The sequence below is a fragment of the Ischnura elegans genome, chromosome 9, assembly GCF_921293095.1.
Source record: "Ischnura elegans chromosome 9, ioIscEleg1.1, whole genome shotgun sequence".
Taxonomy (NCBI): Eukaryota; Metazoa; Arthropoda; class Insecta; order Odonata; family Coenagrionidae; genus Ischnura; species Ischnura elegans.
In genome coordinates this window covers 30,092,371-30,119,685 of record NC_060254.1, presented here as the reverse complement: position 1 = coordinate 30,119,685, position 27,315 = coordinate 30,092,371, and the positions used below count along the sequence as shown (strand labels likewise).

At 38.3% G+C, this 27,315-nt stretch overlaps 1 protein-coding gene and 1 non-coding gene across 3 annotated transcripts in view; both read right to left on the bottom strand.

Annotated features, from left to right (window-relative positions):
- The window catches only part of LOC124165377 (organic cation transporter protein-like), a 217,037-nt gene that overhangs the window by 146,235 nt on the left and 43,487 nt on the right, over positions 1-27,315 (bottom strand). The gene's annotated exons all lie outside the window — the stretch shown is intronic.
- Trnas-aga lies at positions 4,246-4,327 on the bottom strand. Its single transcript has one exon. It is a non-coding gene; the product is annotated as a tRNA-Ser (tRNA).

The following is a 27,315-nucleotide window of genomic DNA, read 5'->3' as shown; positions in this document are numbered from 1 at the left end:
CGCCGTCGCGTGTCGCGTTTGTGAATGCCGGGAGTAGATATGTACCGCTGTCGCAGTCGTGCGCGGCGGAAGGCAAAAAAAGGAAAGGGACGAATTCTTTTTATGGCGGCGTAGAAAAAAATGTGAACTCTTTCGCGGGCTTTCCGTGCGTCGAAAAAAAACCGCTAATGAGGCTCAACCACTGCAGGGGGCCATTTGGCAAGGTTTTGTGGTATGTATGTGTGTACCAAGCACCTCAGCTGTCCTCGCCCTCCAAATACGTCGAAACCACATCCTCTCACTTCCTCTATCCTCATTTCTCTCTCGCAGAAGTGATAAATCTAATATACTGTTTCATGCAAGGCTTGGGAACAGTTTAATTTGTAGAAGAAACCACTTTTCCTCTGCTTTTCTTTTATACTGGTATTTGCCAAGCATTTAGTCTCAAATGTATAAGTCGTTAAAGAAATTGGATTTTTTTTAAGTATTATAAACCTTAATATTAATGGTGATATTATTAGTTTTCGTTATATTTCAATTTATATTGCAACTTCGAACCAATATAATTGAGAAATTCTTATCATTCAAATATATCCCCACTTGTATTAACAGCGAGGAGTAAATGTATTTGTTCTTGCTGTATTCTTACGTTACCCTCGAAAAGTAGTAGAAATAGCGGAATTAAATTTTTTTCTCCTTGCTGGGAGATTTCTTAGAAAATATAGCATTTCTCGCAGTACTTGGTAATTGGAAACCTTAGTACCCTTAAAAATTGTGGTGGGACAATAACCATGTCTCTTTCTAGGTAATCTTTGTATTCACTAAACATAATTTTATGCATTTTCCCTCTGCGGATAACGTCCCATACCCTACGACGGACGAAGTACTGTATTTATGGCACACTCGATGAGTACTTCAAGCAGGAGTAAGGCCAGGGGCGTTCTGGTGTGATTGAGGTCCCTCAGCTGGGACTCATTATGGGATTCTCCTCCTCATCCTGCCCCCCCGGAAATTTTTAGGAATTTGCATGCCCGGAAGTGGATTTTGACACTATTCTGGCTCTTAAAAACTAGTTAAAAGCTATGAACAATACTATTTCACAGCTTGTACACTATAATGATGTATTATGGTTCTATTCACTTCTTATTGAATCTGTTCCATGTGATTGCACTGTAATCTAAACAATCTCTAAATGTCCTATTCGAATAGCCCTTTTAAATATGCATCAGGTTCTCTTTCATCTTCTAAAACCTTTATTTTATTTATTTCTGTGTGATATTTTCTCTCTTACAATGTAGTAAATAAAGCGACTAATGAAAACGTAGATCTTTGTGATTAAAAAAAACTTTGGTCCTAGGAATCTTAGTTTTTTTGTAACACCTTTCATACAGATACAACGATAGACGTGAGCGAGCGTTGTGGGTCGGGGTCCTCGGCGACCGCCGACTGGCCAACCTGCCCAGACCGCCCCTGAATAAGGCTATATATGAATAATTATATCTCTGGCATCGCCGGAATTAGAACTCGGATCTAAAGGTTGGGAAGCCAACATTCTAGCTACCATATTAACCCGATCCCAGTGATTTCTTTCAAGTGAAATGTACTTCAAAGTTTTACTCTATCCTTGTATTGTTTTGTACGTGAATACTTAAGAATCTAATTTTAAGCTATGGAAATAACTTATGCGAGCAAATAGAATGAAATATGACGAAAAGATTCAGTTCGGCGAAATATTTATCTGAAAGAAGTGTTACGGGGAATTGTAGTATTCCGGCTCATCTCTCTGAATTAATGTGAATTTAGTCCTGAGGTAACTTAAATTGACTGTTGATTTAAATAGAACGATGTGTATTTGGCGGTACTCTTGCATGCTGCATGTTGGTGATTAATCACCCCCTGCCAAACACCCTAGAGTTGGATAGCAAAGTATTGTGTAGATGTATATTGCCTTCAAATGAATTTTCTTCCTCTATTTAAAAAAATGATAAAAGTCATTCGTGAATGGCTTCCAATATTTTGAAAATCCACCCTTCTGCAATTGGTAGTGCTTATCACCCGCCTCTAATACTATGAGATTATTCCACACCTATAGTTGTTATGAGTGTCGGGCACCCAAGTTCAGCGGAAATCTCAAAACTCAACATCAATAGAAGCGCTTTAAATTTATTAATAATATTAGGACACGGTACATATCGGTTATACAACCGTTTATTTTTCACGAACGCCACGGTGGCGTCAGTAGGAAAGCTTGTTACGTGCTCCGTATATTACGTAATGCAGAATATTATCCATAAATGTTTTAATGAATAGTGTTTCTTTAACGAAGGTAAAGGACCAATTATGACATTCATGACGTGATATTAGTAAGTGTTAGAAACTCCAGGAAGAGCTAACTGTAGTTTTACAGATTTACTGTTTTTCATCGAAGTCTACTCTAAATGAATTAGGCCTCTAAATGCGTGCACAGATCCTCTTTCCTAATAGTGTAGGAACTGGGAGTTTTTTTGGAAGAAGGCACTTGAGTACCGACATAAAGCTAGGATAAATATGGATTTATCCTAGCTTTGGATAAATATGGGAATTCGTTTTTCCCCCGAACCATAATGGACTTTAATAAATGCTAGGCGGAACTTCGTTAAAGCATTTCCTTTTGGTTTGCAAGCGGTTGAGATATTTTGCCGAACGGAAAGATATGGGTTAGGATGGGATAGATGAATGCGTTTTTCCCCCGAACCTTAAGGGACTTCAATAAATGCTAGTAATTTTGTTTGAGTATTTGTTTTTTATATATAGGCGGCTGGTGTTTTAACACTCTCGCCTCACGCCTTAGTAGGCGGCTCGTAAGCTGATGTGGAGGACTCCGTCCGTCGGAAGGGACGATAATTCATGGTCTCTTTGGCGTATTTCATTAAGAAGAGTCTAATGCCGACGCCGGGTTTTATTTCCACAACCTTCCTTACGGTGCAGATGTCGTTAGCTGTCGGTCGCAATACCATTTTAAGTCAATAATATGCTATTCTGTACTAACAAATGGTTGAGGACGATAAAAATAAAAACCTAACGCATTGCGCTGCGATTCTGTTCGCGTGGGAAAGGGAGGGGCGAGCGCAGAGGGAGTGCAACGGACGGAATTCGCGAGTAAACAAACGACTAGCCAAGGTCGGAGAGGCGTTGAGTCAGTTTTATTTCCGATGGCCACAGCGAGAGAATTCGCGCCGTCAAAAGACGTCGCGAAGCAAAAAAAAATCTATTGTGCGCGCGGTTTTTTCTTCCGGTCCTATTACCACTGGCCAGTGCACCGTGCGGACAGTGGGAAAATTCGTTGTCCGAAGGACGGAATGCGGAAATCTTTTTATTTCCATTCTAGTTTAGTATTCCTAAAAGTGAGGTGGTCAATTATATAATGCCCGGTTTGAAAAAAAAATCGCACGTCGTAGCGGATTTGGGTCACGTATGTTTTTGCCGTATTCGAATGTTTTTTTCTTACCTCTTCGAAGGTTCCACGAGCGTGAACGATAACCTTCGTCCTGCACAGTCAATCCAAATTATGTCCTGGCCGTATTTTTATGCGAGTGTTGAATTCAACGGACTCAGCCATGTTGAACTGTATTCCGCTTCATTTTTATGGTCGAATTCCGAAGTATTGTTTGTTCCAGAGTAAAATGTATACCCGATCTTCTCAAGGTGGCTGCACACTGACTTATTTCCGCCAAACGTAGCCATAAGGCTGCATCCTACCATTTTGAGTATTTGAGGGGCTTGAAGGAAACCTGCAACGCTTTTTGCTGTCGAATTACCACAAATTTTAGGTTGAAGCTCGCAATAACATAATCCACTTATAATTTTATTTTTAAGGCGGTCAAAGTAAGCCCGCTGAGGGAAAGAGACGGATGGGAAACGGCAATTCAATAGGCGCCAACTAACTGTCTGTAAATTACCACCATAAAATCCATATTCTTCATTACAGTACCACGTGTCATTATCGCCTGATATCATTCTGTTGTGTCCTGAAAACATTCAACCGTCGTACATAAACAAATTTTAATAATATTGGAAGTTATAGGCGTAAGTTAAAAATAGTGATTCAGAGTCAATGATTTATCATTTAATGCAAATGCGGCAATTAATTCAGAAAGTAAATTTGATATTTACCGACGGAATGTAAAGAGTAACAATGCTGCTACATTAATTTTTACCTGCGAAATATGGAAAGGAACTGTCTTAATAAAACGGAAAATTAATATATCATAACTAACAAAAAATCTTCGCAGTCGGTAGGATTCGAGCCCACGCTCCCAGAGGGAATCTGATTTCTAGTCAGACGCCTTAACCACTCGGCCACGACTGCCTCTTTTGCAGTTATGTTATTACGACCAAAAGTAATGTAGCGACGCTTATGCAATTTAGACGGTGCTCCGACGCGTCGCGACGGTCTCCTTTTTTCGTCCTATCAGGTCAGTATGGCCCGACGCGAGTATTTAGGTAACTTTATCTCTAGTTAATAGTTTTCAGGATTGGTTGCTTTAATAATTAAAAATAATCTATTTGGAATACACTTGTGTCGAACTACCCACCAGGAATTCAATAAAGATATCATTTCTCACGCGAGTTCTGGAATGTCTCCAATGACTGAGCAAACAACTACCCCTGGACGCCTATCATTTTCAGTAATAGAGGCAATGATATGAAAGGAATCACAACCCTTTTTCCATTGTTTGCCTCCCGTTACCGTGTGATATATTAAATTATATGATGAGCCATTGGTCGGCAAGCCATGCCCCTGATCAAAGCTATTTTTCTGGCCAGCAACATGAACGTTAGAGGTGAGATAGCAATGTTAAACCCTAGTTCATAATTACTTCAAAATTTAGGCGAGTGATTGAAGAGAACTTTCTCACATTTTTATTTATAGGAGCGCACTGGGAACGAGGGACGAGGTCTTATCTTTCGATAGCTAAAATCAGGTTCGAATAAAAATTCGGCGGGTGATAATTTACATTAAATTATGTCTTTCGCCTTATGTGTTAGAGTAATTTTTAATACAAAAGCATTATTTAGGTATGCAGCTTTATGTTTTTCAATTGATTTCTGACTTTTCCCTCTATTACTGTGAATTCGTTGAAAAATGGGACATGCATTATTAACCTCCCAAAAATATTCTGCAAAAAGAACTTCCTGATTAAGGACCATGGTCAATATGGTGGTTTCCTATTATTTTTTTATTGACTTAATCGAAATATTATTACTCCTGGAGTACGCATTTCACGCTCTTAGATTTTCGAATAACGATATCTATTTTTCGCGATTAAACGAAAAGTGAAAAATTTCAAGCGCGCGAAAACGCGACGGCTAAGTAGGAATGATGGGAAAACTCCGTGTGACGTATTTCTGGTTCCCGCTGCCGCCCTGTGAGGTGACCTTGATGCGTGGCTTGAGCGCTGATAGGACGCAGGCTGCTAGCAGGTAGCAGAGTATCCTGATAGCAGCCTGGTAGCGCTTGGCTTAAATATGTATTATTACTACCTTATCAAACGAAGGAGACTTTCCGACCTTAGATAATTTTAATAAGTGATTATTAAGAGATGTTTCCCTGAGCTCTGTGACTCATGCATGCATTGGTAATCTCAGACGATGTAAAACTCCTATCCTCTCGTGTAGAAACTAGGTCCCTGTGATGTCACGTGGAGTGGCATCGCATGTGCGCCAATTTGGCCTTTTTCAAATTAGGTTAAATTTGACCATTGCTATTCGTCTAAACTGGGATTTCTAAAACCAAATAATTTGTATATTAAGAAAACCCTAATGGTGGGTAACGAATAGCAATCAATGCATTTCGTTTTCTTTGATGAAGGAAACTGCCACATTGCACTCCTTTGCTAACTGCCCGGCATCGTCGCTAACCATATTCCCCGCTGCTTCTGTCCCAGGTCTCGTAAGTGATAATAACTAACACTCTCCATTACATCTGTGAAGTCATAGAGGCAGTCGTGGCGTCTGACTAGAAATCAGATTCCCTCTGGGAGCGTAGGTTCGAATCCTACCGACTGCGAAAAGTTTTGTTGGTTATGATATATTAATTTTACGTTTTATTAAGACAGTTCCTTTCCATATTTAGCAGGTAAAAATTAATGTAGCAGCATAGTTACTCTTTACATTCCGTAGGTAAATATCAAATTTACTTTCTGAATTAATTGCCGCATTTGCATTAAATGATAAAAGTTTTGTTGGTTATGATATTTTGACTTTCCATTAGAGCAGCACCGTTGCTCTTCTCATTCCGAAGAAAAAATTTAATTTTTTTCTGTATAAATAACCGAACTACCGTCATCCGCTAGATCTGTGATTCTGAATCGTCATTTTTAAATTGAACGTAATACTTTCATTATTATTAAAATGTGTGAATGTACGACGGTCAAATTTTAAAAGAATTTTTGAATTAAAGCTCAATTGTAGCAACATAGTTAATCTTTACATTCCGTGCGTAAAATCAAATTTAATTTCTCTTTAATTGCGTAACTAGTATTAAATGATAAACAATTGATCCTGAATCACCATTTTTATTTCTATCGTTATTAAAATTTGGGTTCGTATAACTGTTGAATGTTTGCTGGACATGATAAAGATCGAGCGATAGTTACATGTGGTTCACTAATGGAGAAAATTGATTTTATGGAGATATAAATCATTGTATATTGTAAATTTTATTAAAAATTGACTGATAATACAAGGAAGAAATTCCTGCTAATGTAGAAAGGGTTGCGAAGAAAAGAGAAAGTTACGAGAATATTTTAAGTGTTCTCTTCGTTTAGCCAATAGTAATACCGTATTGAAGATACCACTCATTGCATTTACCCCAGGAAATCTAGACCATAAATATGAATCATCATCCGTCCCCAGCTAGCAAAGCACTATCGTTGTCTTTGTCTCCGTGAGGAAACGAGAACATGCACGTGCAGTGTCAAATATTGGGCAATTTTTGCACGTGATTTTGGGATATTCAAGAGAGAGGAAGATGTGATTCACCGCGAGCTACCCAATGTTTCAGTTAACTCAGCCGTGAATCACTCTGATAGATCGATTTGGTGACATTCAAGAGTGTATACTACTCATTGCAATACGCACGAATTTCACATTTGAGTATTCTACAGTCGGCCACTATGTGCTGCCTCCGACTATACATTAAAATGTATTTACCGAAGTCCCCGCTTGCTACTCTGAAGCTAGAGTTATTATAAATTCTAAATTAAATTAGAATAACTCTACCTTCATGATACTTATAATTAGGGCTGATAAATAAAATTTAGATTCGTTGTCATATAATATATCGTATTCACAGTTTTTCAATGCCATTTCTCGCGATTGTAAGTATTCTATTGCTAATGGTGGGAATAAGGGCGGACGCAAATTTTTTTTTCTGGGGGGCACAAGGGTCTGGCTGGTCTTCTCATATTTGAGATTAAAAACAAAATACAACTACTGTAGAAAATATTCTCTTTATTCTGATATGAGAGTAATTCATATTAAATTAAATGATTGGGGCTCTGTAATACACAAAATAAAACGAATATAATGATAACCGTATTAAAAATCTCGTCTCTTTTTTAAGCGCCTGGTGGGGGGGTCACGTTCCCCTGTCACTGTTCCCCCCCCCTAAATCCACCAATGAGTGGGAATAATAATCGCCGCGCTGCGGTCATAAAGCTACCGAAGTGGCAGTATAGATCAAGGCTCTACAGTAAGGGACGTGGCTTGTTTTACGTAGTCACCTTGCTCATAATTTACAGTAAAAGGGGAATTTAATTTATCGGCTATTAAATTTGATTTTGAATTATCATGATAGGATATTAATGGCGACGGCGAGATGTGTGAAGGTGTATTTATCTTGCGGAGAAAATATCCCTTTTTCTTGTGTACGTAATTTCATCATTCGACACACATTATAGATACACACCTCTGAATACAGTAGAGATAAAAGTGAGCGTTATGCGACAGCGAACTCTTGTAAATTTTTCATAATCTCTATCACGTCTGATTTAGAAATATGCATTCAGAGTTTAAAAAGGGAAGTTATCAGGCCCGTAAAATTAGGCAGTACTCATGCTGCTAAGAGAACAAATTTGCATGCCAACCTGAAGAATGACATGCACATTTATTCCAAAAAATCAACCCAAGAAAGTAATGAAAACATTAGATCTTTGTCAAACAAAAAGGAATGCTTTGGGAGATCCTGACGAGGTATCGGGGCTTGTTGTCACCCTGACAGTGTTTATTAAATTCCCAATCTACCAATGCTACGAATTCCTTTACTACTACATCATATTTATCGAATTCTAGTTAATCGTCACTTTCGTCCGTCTTCAAGAAAATATCACTGCAAATTGTGTGCCGAATCCGTGAAAACGGTTTTACCTCTTAGGTTAAGCCACCTTAGCAAAACACTTTGTATGAACCGTCGAATTAATATAATATAGTTACTGCTGAGATTTTTACACCTGAAAATTCGATAAAGTTTTCGATGCAGGGCATTTATGAATATGCAATAAAACATGATAGACAATATGGCTGCTACAGTGTCCCCCAGAAGTAAGACATGTTATTCGGAGCCAAAAGTATTATCAAATTATATTCCTATTAAAGTTTCTTAAAATGTCAATGGAGCTTTTTAGGACAGTAAAAGCTTATATTGAACCAAATGTTCGGCTTTGAAATTCGTAAGCAGTAGTTCAGAACTCAGCTGTCTTTAATTTCTGAAATGAGTTTCAATGGTACTGAAACAGCAGTTGGGAAGGAGTATGATTTTATTCGACTAATTAATGGTGGCGTCTATGGCCAGCAGTGCTGATGAAAGAAGCTGGATGCCAACTAAACCTAAATGGCATCTACCGTAGAGTAAGTATATACTTACTCTATGCAACTACCTTCGGTCTCCCGGGTGGTTTTTATTTTAACAGGAACCTCTAGCTATTGAAGTGGAAAGCCTAGCTGCATGTGAGGAAGTAATCAGCATATAGCATTAATTTTCGGATAAGAGTTGGAAATGGTAGACGGCATACCATTATACCGACTTTATGTGATTGGCAAAGAGCCAGAATTTGTCGAATGCAATGTCAAAGATTTCTCGAACTGCGTATCATTATTGCACATCATAGAACAGGTGTTCTGGTGTGCATAAAAGTGTGTGATACCAGTAAGCCGCCCATGGATTTCAATAAAATATACTTTAGGTAGGTTTTCCATTTGATAGGATATCCATCAATATATCTTTTTAACTCCCTGACCTCCTTTTTTTTCGTTTTTTTTTGTTGTAACTAGAATCCCTGCAATTAGAACAATATTCATCAATATGAAATAGAATATTATAAAATACTTTCATCTCTGCTACAGTAATCCATTGCATGTAATTGCTTTTTGTAGCCTGCGATACCTATAATTAAGGTGGATGTAACTAGTTGGGAAATCATTATCATACGATGCGAAGAGAATGCATTCATTTTTAATCCGAGGAGAATGTAATAGCTTTTATAATTATGATAAATGAATCGATACGCATATGTTTTCCTTGCTAGGAGTTCTTTCCTAATTTGAAAAAATAAACAAAAGTCTTTTTTATTAGGTGCGGCGCGTTGAGTCATATCCGAACGATATCAATCACTTCGTGCGCATTGTGAAACAATGCTGACAGACGTTTTTTTTCGCCTGGAGACCTTATAAAGGTATATGAATACGATACGGTGCAACTGGAAAAGTTAACGGACAAATTCATGGGTACTTTCGCTCTGCACAAAAAAATATGTTTCCCGTGTTGATGGCATACCTTCCATTGTACCGTTATTTTTTGTAGTTCACCCTTTGAGTTGTTACTTCGTCACGAACATGAATAGACATCTGCCGTTCCAATATATGAATGCAAATTACCGTCACTTGCCGTCATTAAGCTAACGAGAATATAATATAGTTTGATATGACCGTGGTAATTTCTACACCCTTTTCTCGCGAAGCAGGATGTGAATAACCGTTTTGCCATAGTCAGTCCCCATATGGATGCTGGCTGCAGAAAATTGTTTGTTACCAAGTCTATGTTGTTCTGTTTCGTGTCTATTATGGATAACAGGTTTGGATGCTTGCTCAGTGGTTTGTTTTCCAAGTATGGTCTTTCATAATGTGGTTTCGAAACCAGCATGATCGTATGAAGCATTTTCTTATAGCGAGACTTTTTTACTGTGCACACAGCCAGTGACCATATTTTCTTCAGGTTTGTACCACGTTGAATCATTTTGTGGACTTCTGTACCTGATGAAACCAGCTGGAAGGCAGGCGAAACTATTGTCCCGCATAATGAATCGACGTGGCCCAAACCTGAAGCAATAAACGGTCATTTAATCACCGTCCAAGCCTACATACTGTCAGCACTGGGCCCAACTTTTCTTTTTATAAAACCTCGTTTTCTCTTATTTTTGGCGTGCATTTTTGAGTCTTATTTGATGTAGAAAAACTATATTTTCAGTAAAAAGTATATATGAAGTTCGCGAGGATCAAGTAAAGTATTTTGAATTTGACTATGATGGCCCGGTCATGTTTGTTAGAGCTTAACGACGTGTAACGGTACGATAATGGTGCGGGATGTGCGTTGATGAAAGAATGCAGTCAGCACACCTTATTTAAGTGATGCTTACAGGTACTTCCCCGACTTACTACCTTACGGCGTTACGACCTAAATTATTTTAAAGACAAGTTTTGAAATTTCTTCGTTAAAAATTTCGCGGGTACTCGTCATATTAAATATAAACTTTTGGGCTATGTCTCTGAAATTATCGGAAACATTGGTATACTATAAAATTTTCTGAGACTTAGGGGAAAGATCTATCCCCTTATCCCGCCCATAGTTACGCCACTGACTGCCACAATGACTTTGGTGACGTTATCAAGCTTCTCTGAGAATTTCAGATCCCTAATTACCATCGATTTTTCGATCCCTCACTTCCCCCAAAAGTAGCGGCAAATAAGCAGTTGGCAACAATCTAATAAATAGAAAATTTAATCTTTCGACGATTTTGCTTTGTAAAAGCAACTGATTTGGACGTTACTTGGTGGAAAGATGAAATTTTCATGGTGAAACAAAACCCAGTACTGTTCCTCTAACTTTTTATTGCTATCTGTCAACTAGTTTCGATGTCTGTACCGTGATTATCAAGACTAACAGACGCTGTTAGTCTTGATAATCACGGTATAGACCTCGAAACTAGTTGACAGCTAATAATAAAAAGTTTGTGGAACAATACTGGGTTATGTTTTACCATGAGAATTGTTCTTAGGGTTTCAGACGATGCTAGACTGGGTCGATTCTATGACTTGTCGTCAAATCTCGTCTTGCTCACCCTCAACATTTGCATTAGCCAGTGAGTCAGTGATTGTAAGTGGGTTTTATAGAATATTGATTCTTACAATTAGTAGCGGCTTTTACCTGGAGAGGGGAGCTAAAACATTTTTCATGTCTTTTATGGCAAACAATGCCGTTTTAATTCATTAGTGATATTTTTTAATAATATGTAGATTTAAGGATCGTACGTAAAAAGTACGAGCACTTAACGGATCCAATCTACGTCGGCACTGCAGCGTTTTAGGCAAGATTTTGTCCTGTAGATGGTTTAATAGTAATACTTGTCATTTCCAACTGACGACCAATCTGACCGACAAAACCAAGTCATCGAAACGTGTCATGTTCATTAACACATTCCATGCGGCCAAACACATCTTGGGTGTTCCGGGTGACGGAATTTTTTTATTTTAATTTCCAATAGATTTCGGTTTAAAATGATTACCTTGATATCTAAAGTTGCTGATAACATACGGGAAATATTTATTTTTAAACTTTTTTTTCGTGACATCTTAAGATGTCGTCCGCCATGGCAAAAAAATGCACGTATGCAACCGGCAATACACCAATACCCGCAAATTCTATTTTTCAAATTGCAACAAACCCCTTCTTATTCTAAAGTTCATTTCAGTTTTAGCTGCTAACATTAAATAATATTAAGTACTGGATATAATTTTGACAGTTAAACTGCAATATTTTGTGAAGTATTTTTAGCTTCCTGCATATCGAAAACAAAACAAATGATTAGAAACACTGCAATGGACCGGGCAATGGTCTATTGGGTTCTCTACAGCAAACTTACATTTTTTCCCGCACATTTGGCAATTCACAGTAGAGAACCCGACTGGCTAGGTCCTTCCAAAGTAATACTCCGAGGAAGCCTTAGCTAGGAAGCAATATAAGTCGATGAAGAAGAATACACATTTTTCTTCAATTTTTTTTATTCCGACAATTTGCTGTAAGCTTTCTCTGCATGACTAATACAATGCTTTTTTGAAAGTAAACCATTACTATTATACATATATAATGTTTTATTTTAGTTTAAAGTAATATACATTGTTGTAAAAATAAATATAGCACTTATCAAAAAATAGTATACAAAATAAAGAGTAACTTTTTCATTACACTTAAAAATACATATTAAATATTTCTCTGGCATCTTCCCATGATATTCAATGAAGCAGGGACGAAGACATAATCCGGGCTCATCCGGACAATCTGGGCAGAAAGTGGTGACGGTCTTCCTGACTCCTTTGGTGTGACAAACGCGGCATCGCTTTTGTTTGCGTCTATCCCCCCCGTTGGCAGGAAAGAAAGCGGGAAAATGAGATTCGGGGGGCTTGGGTGTGGATGGACGTGAGGTAGGGCCTGTTTGTGCTCCTACCAGGGATCGTATTAGCTCTATGCGGAACTCGTACAGTGTTTTTTTGTTTCCACTGTATTTTTGATACAATAAGTAACTATTTATAATGATCAACTGAAAGATGTGCATTCCTAATTTCTTATACCACTTGACCGATTTATGCTCACAGGGGTAATATGCTAGCATTTGGTCGCCGTGATCAATGCCTCTCATAAATTTGTTATACATAACTATCGCCTCCGGTTTTAATTTCACTATTCCTTTTCTGTTCGGGACCTCAAGCAACTGGCTCCCATACTCGGAGGTGATGACCAAAACGTCCTGTTTGTCCCTCCATTTCAAGACGCAGATGCCATCATGACTCCACTGCTTTACTATTTCACCCTTCTTAATTTATGGGGCACAATTTCCTTGGGATTCCCTGCTCTGTTTACCCGCAATGTGCCTGTGCAATATATTTCCTTTCCCAGAAGTTCTCTAGACAATTGCACACTGTTGTAGTAATTATCTAAATAAACAGAATGGCCAAAACCCTCTCGGCCCTGAAGTAGTTTATGTACTACATTTCTTACGTGCCCCTGCCCTCCTATTTCCTTGTCTGCAGACCCAGTGTATACCAGCATTCGAATTACTATTCCGGATGATTCCGTTAACAAATAAATTTTAATGCCATATTTATGACGTTTTCCTTTCATGTACTGTCGAAAAATCAGACGGCCGCTCCATAAAACCATTGATTCATCCAACGATAAATCTTTAGCGGGTGAATAAATGGCATGCATTCTACCTTGAAAATGATTTATCAATGGCCTGATTTTGAACAATTTGTCCTCTGGTAGAGGCTCATTTTCCGTAGGATTTGCAGCGAAATGAAGCGTTTGCAAAATGCAAAGAAACCTATCCCGAGGCATGTACCGTGAAAAGCACGTTAAATTGAATAAATCGTCCTTTTTCCAATAATCCTGGATTCTATTAAGCCTAATTGTTCCCATGTGGAACAATAAACCAAGGAACTTTTGAAATTCGTCTCTCGACATATGTTTCCAGTCGGCTATTCTGGCATGTGGCGATACATTTGCCGATTGAAGGGTCTCAGCCTGCCTGTTGGTTTCTGAAACTAAGAGGTCGTAAAATGCCTCATTGGCTATGAGGTCAAAATAATCGCGTGGGTGATTGTCAGCAGGGGATTCCTTCAACCCGGGACAACCAGTAAATGGCATCCGTGTGATAGCAGGCTGCTCATTTTTCCACATTTCACAAAATCTATCGGTACATGAGGGGTTTGGTGCCATGGTTTCAATGATGGAATCAGTTGCAGAAATATTGGTCCTGTCACGCTCAGAATCTCCAAGGTTCTCGTCCTCGCTCTCATCTTCGCTGTCGCTGATTTCAGAATGGAAGTCTTCCGCGCTTTCCTCCCATAAATCCTCATCTTCTCCCGAAGAATCTGTCTCAGATAGTAGCCTCCTCAAGTCGTCTTCGGTCAATCTCTGTGTTAGGGCTCGCGAAGGATCATTCTTTGAACATCCTAGTTATTGATTAAAAAATTATATAATTATTGTAAAAGATAATAAGATGTTTAAAATTGAATAAATTTTCCAAACTGCACTCGCAGATATTGAAACTCACCGGAGACAGATGGTCCTGTTTCTGTTTCAGTTTTATTGCCATTTTCATCTTCTTCCAACTTTCTCTTTCTCCTATTTCCTGCTCCTTATTATACGAATATAAATACATTATTAAGATATTTATCCTACTGAACATGAAAGAATGAGTTTTGAACACTTACCAGAATTGAGCACGGTTATGGTGGTATCTTCTGAATGGGAGATATATTTCTTCCTGTGCATTTTGAACGCCTACAGTCGAAAACACAATATCTAACGGCAGCACGTATGTAAGCTGAACTCTTGAGCTGAGGTGCAGAATCAGAATGCCGTGTGGTAGGACAGAGCACCATTCGCGACTAACATTTGAAGGAAGCATGAGTGGAGTGAGGGTAATAATAAAACAATGCTTCAACCTCCGGGAGTAAGCCCCGAAACAGAATTTTCCAGCCAATTTGTAAAATCGAGTCTTCATTCGAATGGACGGAAGGAGTAAGGTGAGCGAGGTATAAGAAACAATGTAAGACCTACATCGAAGGAAGCTCAAATTATCATGTGCTGCTCACGTTTTATAAACACCGGATCGGTAATTGTGTGCTGCATTGGAGCGAGGATATGTAGCAATTTTGGAGCGAGGAAAAAAACTCACCATGAAACTTATATTGACCAGGTGAAACATCATTGAGTTCCTCCCCGCCCGTCGTTATATCAATACACAAATTTCACGCAATGAATCCAAAGAAATAAGAAAAAATACATTAGGTGACGAAGAGCATGACCCAAAATATTGAAAAAATTGCGAAAAAAAAACAAAGATAAGAGATAGAGTATATAAAAGAATTCAGAAACGGATAATACCACTGAAAAGAAGAACTATTAATTTACTAAATTGCGTCGAAAAAAGACATTCTGGATCAAAACCGGGCGCGAAAAAAAATAATGAAACGATGTACTACTGATGACATCTTATGATGTCACCCGCCACCCTTGGAAGACATTCGTGACATCTTATGATGCCACCCGCATGGAACGTGTTAAGCGGAATCCCAACTCGTTTGACATTAGGGAGCCTGGATTTGGGCGGCTAAAGTTTGGGCAGCCAGCCAAAAGGGAGCATGTATCGGGACACGAATATAAGAAAATCCAAAAATATTATGTAGTCCCCTTGAATTGGGAAATCATAACGCAGGTGTTGCCATCTCCTGGGCATGAAACCTATGAGAAAAAAGAGAATTTTGGAATAAATTGAACAAATGAACAGAACCCTTCACTTTCCGTATTATTAACGTTCTATTTATTCTGATGTAACGTGGGATTCCGTGTGATGACCGAGGTGATTTTCAGTTTTGAATGTCAGGGAAAAGCATTTTCTCATCTTAGAGGTAATTTGGGCAACCTTTTTGTATTATTAGTAGATAAAGTAGAAGATATATTACTTTTAATGTGGCTGATATGATTTCAATCGTTATCTTTACGATTACGCTTTTTAAATGTCCACATTTTTTTACCCCCTTGCTACCTTGTTTGGTATCTTTGATGTAAGGTCTATTCCTTCTCTTTTCTAATTCTAACGAATTTCTCCGTCTCATCAACACTCCCTGTAGCGATATTTCATTGTAATAAACGAAACAAAAATTACAAATCTGAAAGCAGTGAGGAAGCCAGAAATTTTGTTCAGGGAGGGGGTTCAAAACCAGGGGGAAATTTTTCGAAAAACAGGGTAACTAAGTCGGGGGTTTTAAACTAACTTTATCACTTTTCATAATCAAAAAAACTTTTTGTCAAAGAAATCTTTTGTAAATTCATGATTTTTCAATTTTGTTTTCTTTAATGAAGCAAAGTAATTGTGTTATTATATTTCGGGGAGAGGGGGGGGTGTCAGGAGCCCCACGAGTACATCCCCGCCTGCCTACGCCACTGTCTGGAAGTACCTGCGTTTCGAGGTTCACGGCCGCCGGTGTTTGAAAGGCCCACCAAGGTCAACGGGACAAGGCGTAGTAGTCATGGATAAGCGCGGGTTGGGGGGCTTGAAACGTGGTTGCCCCGTCAGCGGACGACAGTGACTGGAGCGAATGAGGGGTAGAAATGGGTCAAGGTTACGATCGGCGATACGATGCCTGACGCAGCGCCCAGTGGCACGGCGCGTGGGAGCCACCGACTAGCGGTCAAACGGCGAAAGGACCGTAGATATTCCGCGCGCAGGAAATGCTTGCGTATTTATAGATTATAACCGGTCAACGACGCGCAGGTGAGCAACGCTATCCTCAGTGGCCGCCCCTTTTAGAGGACATGCAAATTTGTGTGAATGTTGTATTTAGCGATATCTCAGGATTATATATTTTAAAGGTTTCTGATAAGCAATATGTAATACGTGTATTTTACGTGATAATTATTAAGGCACCCGAAAAAATCCTGGATAGCCGTTTGCAGGTTTAAAAAGCAAATGAAAAAAGAATTTTCTCTATTCACGGACCAGTAACTTTTCAAAGAACAGAAAAATATAAAATGAAATTAAATCTTTAGTGAATTGCACAGTTGTTACATCGGTGATTCCCCTCATGAAATAATCTGCCCCAGTATTTAATAGGGTTAGAGTATATATTTACGAAAATTATAATATATTTGTGACTTATCTGTTAAGGATAATTATTCCCGAAGCTAAAAAAACAAATGCTCACTGTTTTTCCAGGGATCCAATTGAAAGTAATACATTTCTCGTATAAAATCGTGCAACCACATTATTCAGCAGCAATGGCAACAAAATACAGTAGTATTAGAAAATTTTAGCCTAAAATGTACAGAAAAAAATATTTTTCCAATAACACATTAGATATGCATTTTATACATTCACAATTCGACTGCAATTCCTTTATGTCGGCCATGCGCCCTTGAGTTTCGCTCCAGCAACGTGAAATGTATTTCCAAAATTATGAAGTTTATTTCGTGACTGATTGTGAGTGGAAGCTGCGACTGTAGAGATGTTTAGGAGACATAGCGAAAAGTTACCGCGTGTCAACGCACACCATTATTACCGATTCGGGTACGAGAAGTTAGATCTGAGTAGATAACGAATTATGTGGATGTTAAGAAAGTAACTTATTGTCATGACTTTCACTTCCCACCTTCCGCGAGTCTCACATCAATTGATGATTGCTTATTAACTTAGACTCCCAAACCTCACTAAGCAGTGGTTATCAAAGCAAGTTGGATGATTTTTTTCCATCGACTTTCTCTTGATAGATCATTCAACATACTTCGATATTTACATCGAAAGTGGAGCACTAAACAAAGGGACAAAATTCAGCGTTAGATTTTAGGATTCACTTTTTATTTACTAATAATGATTGCTTCTGGGTTACCAAGTTTCCGTATTTGTCGTCAAAATTCACTGATAGTAATTATTTTTCCATAAAAAAAAACAAATTTTTGTATAATTCTCTGAGGTACAGTTACGTATCATGGAGCTTGTAAATGATTCCATATACTATCTGCAGATAAGATCTATTCAATCAACTTCCTACTGATAACGATAAAATACAATAATAATAATTTTAATCCTCATATTACAATCACACATGAAATAAAAATAAACAAACGTATGGAATTAGACACTCTTTGTGACTTACCTGCCGTTTCACTCATTAACTAATAATCCTTAATTTTAATTTTAAATTTGGCCTGTGCTGCATACATATTTTCCGCTTTTATACACTTCCACCCAAATCTGTCCTCAAAGTGAGAGCTAATGTAATTCTATCAGTTTTTTCTCTCAAATTCATCTTTAGTCGAAAACATCATGCATTCCCACGTAATTTAAGGTTTCATATCCTATTTTTTCCAAGTGAAATCCGTAAGATCGAATATCATGCCCATTGACACCAGTTAAATTTGTAGCAATCGAAATTGAGGACGTTTTGGCATGTGGAACATGAGGAAATCTTAGTACGCGTGTTATTCTCTGGTTGTCCATAAAATAAGAAAATGATATTCACTTCACTTTTACTTCGAAACGGTCTTTATAATGAGGCCAAAGAATTCGAACTCGGGAAGTCATCGATCAGCACGTGTCCAAGTGGAATCAAAGGTGCGAATTAAATTTCCAGGATTGAGGTTTTAATTTTTCTTGCAGGAGCCAATTGGAAAGGGTGACGTTAACGCAATATCCGTCTGAGAGTATCCCATTCACCCGTAAAAGTGGTCTTATCCCACTTTTGGCGCAAGCAACGTTCAGATTTGTGCAAAAACAACTTCAGGACGGTGATGGACGAGTCCGGTAAAAGCCAAATGTTCGATTGGGGTCGTTTGTCCGGACCTCAGCTCATTAAAAGAACTCGGTTGATGGAAGGAATGATAAATTATCGCGAAAACATCTTACTCTTTCAGTCATTCTTTCGCGAGTAAATAATAATTAAAACGCGAGTGTTTTCTACCTCTTCTCTTGAGTTGGTGACGTCACGGGCGTTCTGGTTCATTCGAGAGAAATTTTCCTTTCGCATCCACATAATACCCGGTGAGTCACCGCTGGGGTGTTTGGTAGGGAGTACTATCATTAGCATGCAAAGATTTCCCACATGCAAACCACACGGTCATAAAAGTGTTGCGCATTCAAATGTTTAACACATTATATGTATCTACTTCCACATTCATGTAAAGACAAAACTTTGTAACTACTCACGAAGGCAATCTGCGAATTAAGCTAGAACAAACAAATCATGCTACTAGAAATACTAGGAAAATTCAGATACATGTATTAAGGAATACAAAAGTTGGTAGGTTACATAACAAGTTAACGAACCTATATGTAAGTCCTAAAGCTGCCGTGATAGTCTCTTATAGATCGCGGAAAAAACGACATTCTAAATCTATCGGTTCCACAGTCTATCTCTCTTATTTTATTTTTATGTTCTGATCTACAGTTGTATGTTACCGTTCGTAAGATATGGCTAACTTCGTCAGAAAAAAACAGCTTTTGAATTTACGTAATAAGTTTAGTCTAGTTTTCAGTCCACGGTCTGACAGAGATTCCCATCCGAGTTGTTCTAAGAGATCAATAGCACTAGCAAGACTATCGTAATGACTTTTCACGTATATGGCAGCTCTTCTTGAAGGAAAAAATCTATCATAAGAGAGTAAGCAACAGAGAGCCTCGCAAAAATGGCAATTTCAACTACCAACCCTGAGTCGCAGTACTTCTTCAAATAAAGATTCACCCATGCCCAAATCAGCCGTCCACCCAGAAGCCACCAAGTCATATACAGACTGTAATGTAAGTCGAGCGAGTTCTGGCTTCTACGGTTAAACGACTCCCTAATGTCACCGGATGAGTAGAGGAAGCAGGACCATGTGAGGAAGCAAGATCATTACTGCTTGTGTGAATCTCACTGTCTGGTAATAACATACAAACTCCACGGTAATAGACCGCTCTTGAAAATGACGTGAAAACGTGTAAACCGGTTGAGCAAATAAATAAGTATGTAAAATTACTAAGGCTGTTATTACACATCCTCGAGGTGGATAATTATGATCATTCCATTGGCAGGGTACATAATTTTTTTACATAGGGCACATAATTACATTGTGTATTGAACGCTTGCTTCGTTCAAATATGTTCCTGGATCTTATTACAATGAATTTCCTCAAAGTAAACCCGTCGGCAATCGATCTGAGTTGTCTCGTGAGTTCAATTCAAGAAAACGTGGAAGTTGCCGCCCATATTTCCTGAGCAGGTGACGTCATTAGAATAATGATTAATTTTCTCGTTTAGGGAGAACCTATCATTCACGAAACAAATTACTCACAAGAGTATAAATAACAACGAGCCACGCGAGGCCGAAGGTTAGCAGAGACTCGGTGGCACGCTATGAGTTTGTGACGTCATCGACTTCTCTGCTAAAGGGTCAAGACCGTAGCTTTTTGTACGAGAGTGGCTAGAGAAGTAGGCGACGGATTGAAAAACGGTAAATTACGGGTCTCTTCATTCTTCATATTACGTACTCTATCGTGATCGAAAATATAACAGAGTTGGTCCACGATCCACTCAGATTCCTTTGGCATTTTACTTTTGATTTTCCTCGCGGAACATATTTGAACTCGTGAGATTCGCGTGACTTCCATTTTCCAGTTAAAGTAGTCTTATCCGACTTTCGACACAAAATAGCGTGCATGTTTGTGCAAAAAAACCTTCGGTAATGAGATGGATTGTTTTTTTTCCTTGGTGGTGCAAATGGTTACGAAGTAGAGTTCCCACGGCTCGTTTCAACTGCAGTGACTCGCGGGCATATCTAAGTGACAAGAGTGGAACAAATGCTGATTGAAAATGAAATGGTGATTTGGAGAAAGTGAACTTTCCATTGCATTGAAACAGATGTGGATTACGTGCTCATTAGTTTGTTTTTGTTTAAGCAGTCTTCGAGTTTTGTTAGTGAAGGAAATTAACTCCCAACCCCCCTTACAGTGTCTCTGACGAAATAATGCACGAAATTTATCACTAATCCATGAGATACATAGTTTAATATAAGTTTGGGTTACATTGGGTATTGAACACTTGCCTCGTTCAAATATGTTCCTGCAAGAAAAATTAAAACATATGTCCTGGAAATCTAATGGGATCGTTCTTCAAGTATGTTTTACTGTCGCATGTATAAAACAATTATTTACCGACGACTCGGAAACATTTTTAAAATTTTTTTCTGAAATTTGAGTATTTTTATGCTTGAATTGTGGTACATATCTGGAAAGCAAATATTTTACATTAATATTGATATCCTGAGATTTTAAATTAGATAATATTTAAGTAAATAAACTTGAAAATCATGGCATTTTTGTTTCTTTTTTTCGAAATATTTATCGTAAACTTGTACTGTAGAAATGCAAATTGTTCACATGCTCATGATTTTCTATTTTTCCAAGTTAAATTGCTGAATTAATCGGCAATAATATCAATTGAATCGTCAAATATAATCGGCGCAACTGGCAATAATTTTGCTGAATAGTTCAGCTAAATTATTGCCAATTAACTACGTAGCCTCAATTTGGACATAATTTGGAATTATTTTATGAAATGTATTATTCCATTGGAGTTCTCCGCTTAAGGAAACTGATATTTTTGTCGAAATATACATTTGAACACATAGTTTTCTTGTGTGCTCATATCTTCATCATTCCCAAATATTTTGTTTGAGCTGTTGTCGTTTTAGTTTCGATTCTAGTCCAAAATAATTCAATCCTTGTGTAAAATCACATTCAAAATTCACTAACTCTTGATTTACTTTGTGGTATTCCATTATAAGTTTTCCCGGATGTCACACAATTACTTAAAATAAGTAGTATATAAGTAATTGTGTGACACCCAGGAAAACTTAATCACATTTCTGAATTTAGACTCGAAATCAATGTGGTGAAGCGGCAGTTTGATAAGGCTTCCGCGATAACTTCCTCAAACATGTGATTCACCCTTCCCCAAGCAGAAAGATATGGCACTACAATGCTGTTTACTTCACGTAAATATTGCAACGCAGTTAAAGTACTGATCGAGGCGAAGAAAATTCATGATGATTTAATCCTCTTCTTGTCGTCGAATAAGCTGTACTACATTGACTAAAAACCCCTCTCATTCACAGAGTGATGAACCTCAATGCATGATGATGTGATTAATTTTCGATAATATAAATAGGATTGCTTGACCTCATACCTTAAGTCTTAAGTCATTAAAACAAAGCGTTAGATGGAGTGGAATGATTAGTTATGACGAAAAAGTCTTCCCAATTAAAGTACATGTAGTAAGTAGAGGAGGCGAGAATGGGTAGAGAGAATCCTGGATTCGGGATTAGTCCGTGCTTATCGAATGGTACCAAGGGGAAATCGGAAAAAGTAGAATTCGGGTTTCATCATTTTAAAAATCTCTCTATGAAACAACTTAAAATCAAACGAAATTGGTGAGCTCGGTCATATAAAACCTTTGACAAGTGTAGGAAATTACCGTATTATTACCGTGAATTAGTGCTTCTAGAATTCTCATTTTCAATTTTAAAAGATCTTGATAATTCTGCGCTCTTCAGCTGTTTATTTTTGTTTTATTTATTGCGTGCAAAAATGTATGAATGTGTTTGGTACCCTAATAAAGAATAATTTAAGCCTTCCTTTCTACAATATTTCCGGCTGTTTCCCTGTTTTCTTCGCGGGTACCTGGTTTAAACCTTAATCGGCCTTTCAGGGGCAATGTCTCACCTTCTTGCTTTGTCTTATAAATAAATGCAGCGTAAAATGCGCCTCACTAACTTTACATCATCAAATTTAATTCATCGAATTCATTTAGAGTCATTCTGGTGGAATCTGATGTTTCGAAGGTTTTTTTTTCCATGCAAAAAAATTATTAGTGTACCACCGAAAACAGCACCTATGGCCTTTGGAATACTTTTCAACTTGACAGTCAAACGTACTCGGACATCCATGTCTTGGATAGGAGCGATGTATCCAAGCGGGCCCCGAACCCGCCACTTTTTTTTTCCAAACATCCGCTGATTTTAATGAAATGGCAAACGTGAGGAAAATTTAGCTGGGTTTACGAAATAGAAAATGAAATTTTTACATTTAAATGGGTTTAAGGAAGTCACCACATGCGTTGCTGACGGACAAAGTGATCCGAGTTTTACGGAGAACTAAAATATAATTTGGGATTTAAACCGAAATTTATATGCATGATTATGTGATCTTTCACATTCATGGCTTTTCAATGCTATACCTCGCCATTACGAACATTATACTGCAAAATATTGGGAAAAACATGGATCGATTTGCACTAATCACCGCTCCGCGGACAATTTTGAAAACCGCAGTAAAGTTTTCTCGGGTATCGCACCGGGTCAGGTCCTCCATATCTCCTTCCGACGTTTCTATGAACAACTCGCCCATCATCATCAGGGATCCGGGAATCCAACTGAAGTTAGTTGTTTTATCGAAACGTTGGAAGGAGATATGGAAGACCTGACCCGGTGCGAAACCCGAGATATCTTCACTGCCTTTCCTTGAGATTTTGGGTATCTTCACAATTATTTCAGACATATTTTTTCCTAAACTACGACAAAATCAGCAAAATTGACTCGTCATTCTTAGCATAGTACATACTTTGAACATTGGTTGGCACTCAAAATATTAAGCAAATTTTCAAAGGTTTTCAAAAATGCCCGCAGAGCGGCGATGGGAGCAGAGCGATTCATTTATTTTCGTCATTTTCTATGTGTTAATATTTGCAAATGCGAGCAATAGCAAATGAAACTTACGAATTTGATAGATCTCATCAAAATGGATATACTTTTCGGCTCACATCCCCGATTATGTTTATTTATTCATAAATTCGGACCAATCGGGGAAAAAACAAATACTACAGCATATTTGAAAACCGATTAAAATGCGACCAAAGTGGTAACAGAAATCATTCTTTTTATCGGGATGTTAGCCCCTAAGTGGACGGCATAGTACATAAGTCCCAAATTCGACCCTAAGAGGGCTGATTCTGTTGCCTGAGTCACACAATGGCAGCGCCGAAGGCGCGAAATAGTCTAACTGTACCGGTAGGTCAATCTCACCTTAACCAGTCAGAAAACGTTTGTGCAAAAAATGTGACGTGCGCATATGTTCTGGTGTCGTCTGTAGTGTTGTTTGTGTGAAGTTGAAACTTAAAATCTAAATAATATTCGTAAAATTTGTACACAAAAAGAGACATCATCATAGAAAATCTTCTTCGCTCTTTTTCTCCTCGGTCGCATTTTAATCGGTTTTCAAGAACGCCCAATCTGCGGTGATGAATGCAATGCGATCCAATTTTTTTCCAATATTTTCATTTATAATGTTCGTAATTTTTAGGAATATCATTGAAATGTAATGGATTTGATAGAACACATCATAATGTATATAAATTTCGGTTAATACGATTCTTTATTTCCCCGTGAAACTCGGATCAATTTGTAAGCAAGCGGCACAAGCGGCACTTTTATAAACTCATTAAAATGCGCGGTGGGTTACAACAAATTTCCACGCCGACTCGAGGATCCTCTGTTGTAATATTCGTACTTGCTCCAATCAGGAGTCCCACCGATTTTCCAAATCACGTCCATTCCTGTGGTCTCCCCTCGTTAGAAAAGTTCGCGCGAGTGGGGTCAGTGGCAGTGCTATTAGTCGTTCCTCGGGGCAGGGCGGCGAAATGAAAGCATCCCTTCCCTCATAACTGTTTTTACTCCTGCCATTTTTGGCCGGCATATTGACCCACTTGTTACTCTCTTATTACTCGTCCAACGGGCCGGCAATAGTTGATGAGGGAAACGAATTAGAGAAAGGTAGCAACAGAATGCGATAATCGGCACAATCAGTACAGTGGTGTCTCGCGGCGGAATGCTGTGCCGGCACTGGTTAAGACATAAAAGTCAAATAACGCATTTATCAATTTTGGTGCCTCAAAATTTATAATACATACATTCGTAACCGAAACATTTTTTTGAAATACTGACTAAACAAAGGCATGCATTTAAAAATATGCAGACGTAACTTGTAATAATAAACACTCAAGAGTTATATTTCACTTGTAAAAAAAAACAAGGAGAGTACATTCCGGCACTCCTAATTTTGTCATGACACCAATGAGACATTACCCCGTACTTCTTAGGACAAAAGAGGGCTTAAAACTTTTTTTACGTTGGCTACCAAGACATAAACAGGCTGAGTGCTCAGAGTGGTCCCTATTGTTGCATGAGGTGGAACAATATTGTTAAATAATATTGTTCCACCTCTCTATAGCCTCCATATACACCGGATCCCCAGATATATGGTGAGAGATTCCTGATTTGAAGAGGAAAAATAACTTCCTTTCGACCAGTTTGGTTTCTTATGTAACACTACTTTGTAATAAATTCTACTGTCTTAAAATTTTCACGTTAAATGCAGATAACTTTTGACGAGGATCTTATCTATAAAATATAAACATTTTTAGATTGCAGTCCAATTTTTAAGCGATAAATTAGTTGTAAAAATACTAAGGTCAAAATGGCATTTTTAATGCAAAAATTTTATTGATAATGACATGCACTTAGAATCTTGGACGAGCTTAAATGTTATCTTCCTCCTAAATCTGTATCTCCTTACCTTTCTGTCAAATCGGGCGGAATCGTGTAGATTTAACTTAAAATATGTTGATGCCCAAATGCCTTTGGGATTTTTGACTAATTATTCTATCCTTGTTATATATTTTCGACTGATTCCTTACTTCTGTAAGTTTGTTTCTTGCCTTGTTCTTCCCGATTCTTTCTTAATTTTCCTTTTTTCCATGTCTAGGTCGATGTCCCTGCTGCCTCACAATTATTATAAGTATTATCCTATGACTTCAGAGTTAAGTAATATCTTATGACCATGAATGGCAAGTGAAACGAAAATACGAGGTCTAGGTTTAATTTCGTTCCCTCAGGAAATTAAAATCACCAAGTAGTTTAGTTTTGACCCGTGACGCGGCGAAACTTCACTCCCGGGAACAAATCCCAATTAATCAGAACTCCGCGGCTCATAGCTAATTTTTGGATCCCAGAAGTTGAGTGGGGGATAAGAGGGATTAGTTTCGACCCATTACTTATGAAATACGTGTAGAAAGGTTTAAACATTGAGCTTAAAAATTTAATAGCCAGTTTGCGTTCACCGTTCTCCTATTAGTGGGAACAATATGAGTGCCTCATGCATCTAATGGCGGTAGGCCGAACCTCTACTTCATTCAACCATGCTTCGTACTCGGTCGAAACCAAACTGTACGAAGGTGAAGCGCGTGGTCCCTAGCTCTGGTGCGAAACATTATCTGCGTTTCGTTTTCTCCCAGAGTTTATTATTTGGAGGAAGCGACCCACAGCTGAGGTCATTTGCGCCATGAGGGAAGGGTACGTAAAGAAGGGTGGAGAAAAACCCGGCATTGGCATTAGCCTGCTCTTAACGAAAGGCGCCAAGGGGACCACGGCTTAACGTCCCATCTGACGGACGAAAAGTTGCGCTTGAAATGTCTTCCACACAACATTCAAGCAGGGATCGGGCAGTCTCTGAAAATTCTCTGCCACCGCGGGGATTTGAACCCGAGCCCACGAGGCGGGAAGCCAACACTCTAGCCACCACACCAACCCGATCCCCTCCCAGAGCTTTAGTTTAGTTTTGATCCGAAGTAGTTTTGACTCCGATTTCGTTTCGACCATGAATTAATCTCCCCGGGTTAAAATCCATTTCGTTTCGTTTCTGCATTTCTCTCTCGGGAACGTAACTATTGAAAATTTACTGGTTTTGACTTTCGCTTAGTTTCGATTACCATCCCTGATTATTACTCTACTTGAATAATATATTTTCTTTTTCATTACTCGCTGGTGAGAAGTTCGATATGTAAGAAAAGGTTAGTGGAGAGTTTGATCTGGAATTTACGTGCGGAAACGTGGACACTTAGGAAGGAGAACGAGAAAAGGCTGGAGGCTTTCGAGATGTGGGTGTGGCGAAGAATGGAGAGGGTGAAGTGGACGGAGAGGAGGAGGAACGATGAAGTGCTGGACATGGTGGGTGAGGAGAGGAAACCTACCTTAATCGGTAGAATACTTTGATAATAATAAAGGCAATAATGACTACCAAGAATTGGCAATAAAAATAAAAAGAATATAAAATAGGCTTTTATAGCTCCAATTGTCATCTCTGCTACCGGTATCATCCCAATAAATATATAAAATAGTTTCAAAACACTCAACCTTAATCCAAATACATTCATCAAATTGCAAAAGGCTGTAATAATTTCAACCTGCCATATCACGAGAAAATTTCTCAACGCAATAGAACATCAAAGAGTTACCTTGGTGAATACCCGTGCTCTTTACAATAAAACAGCTCAGTGAAAACTGAGGAAAAAAGGGAAAAATAATAATGATAATACTAAAAATAAAGAAATGGATTGGGTTAAGATCTTCTTGGCGTCGCCACCAGGATCAATCAAT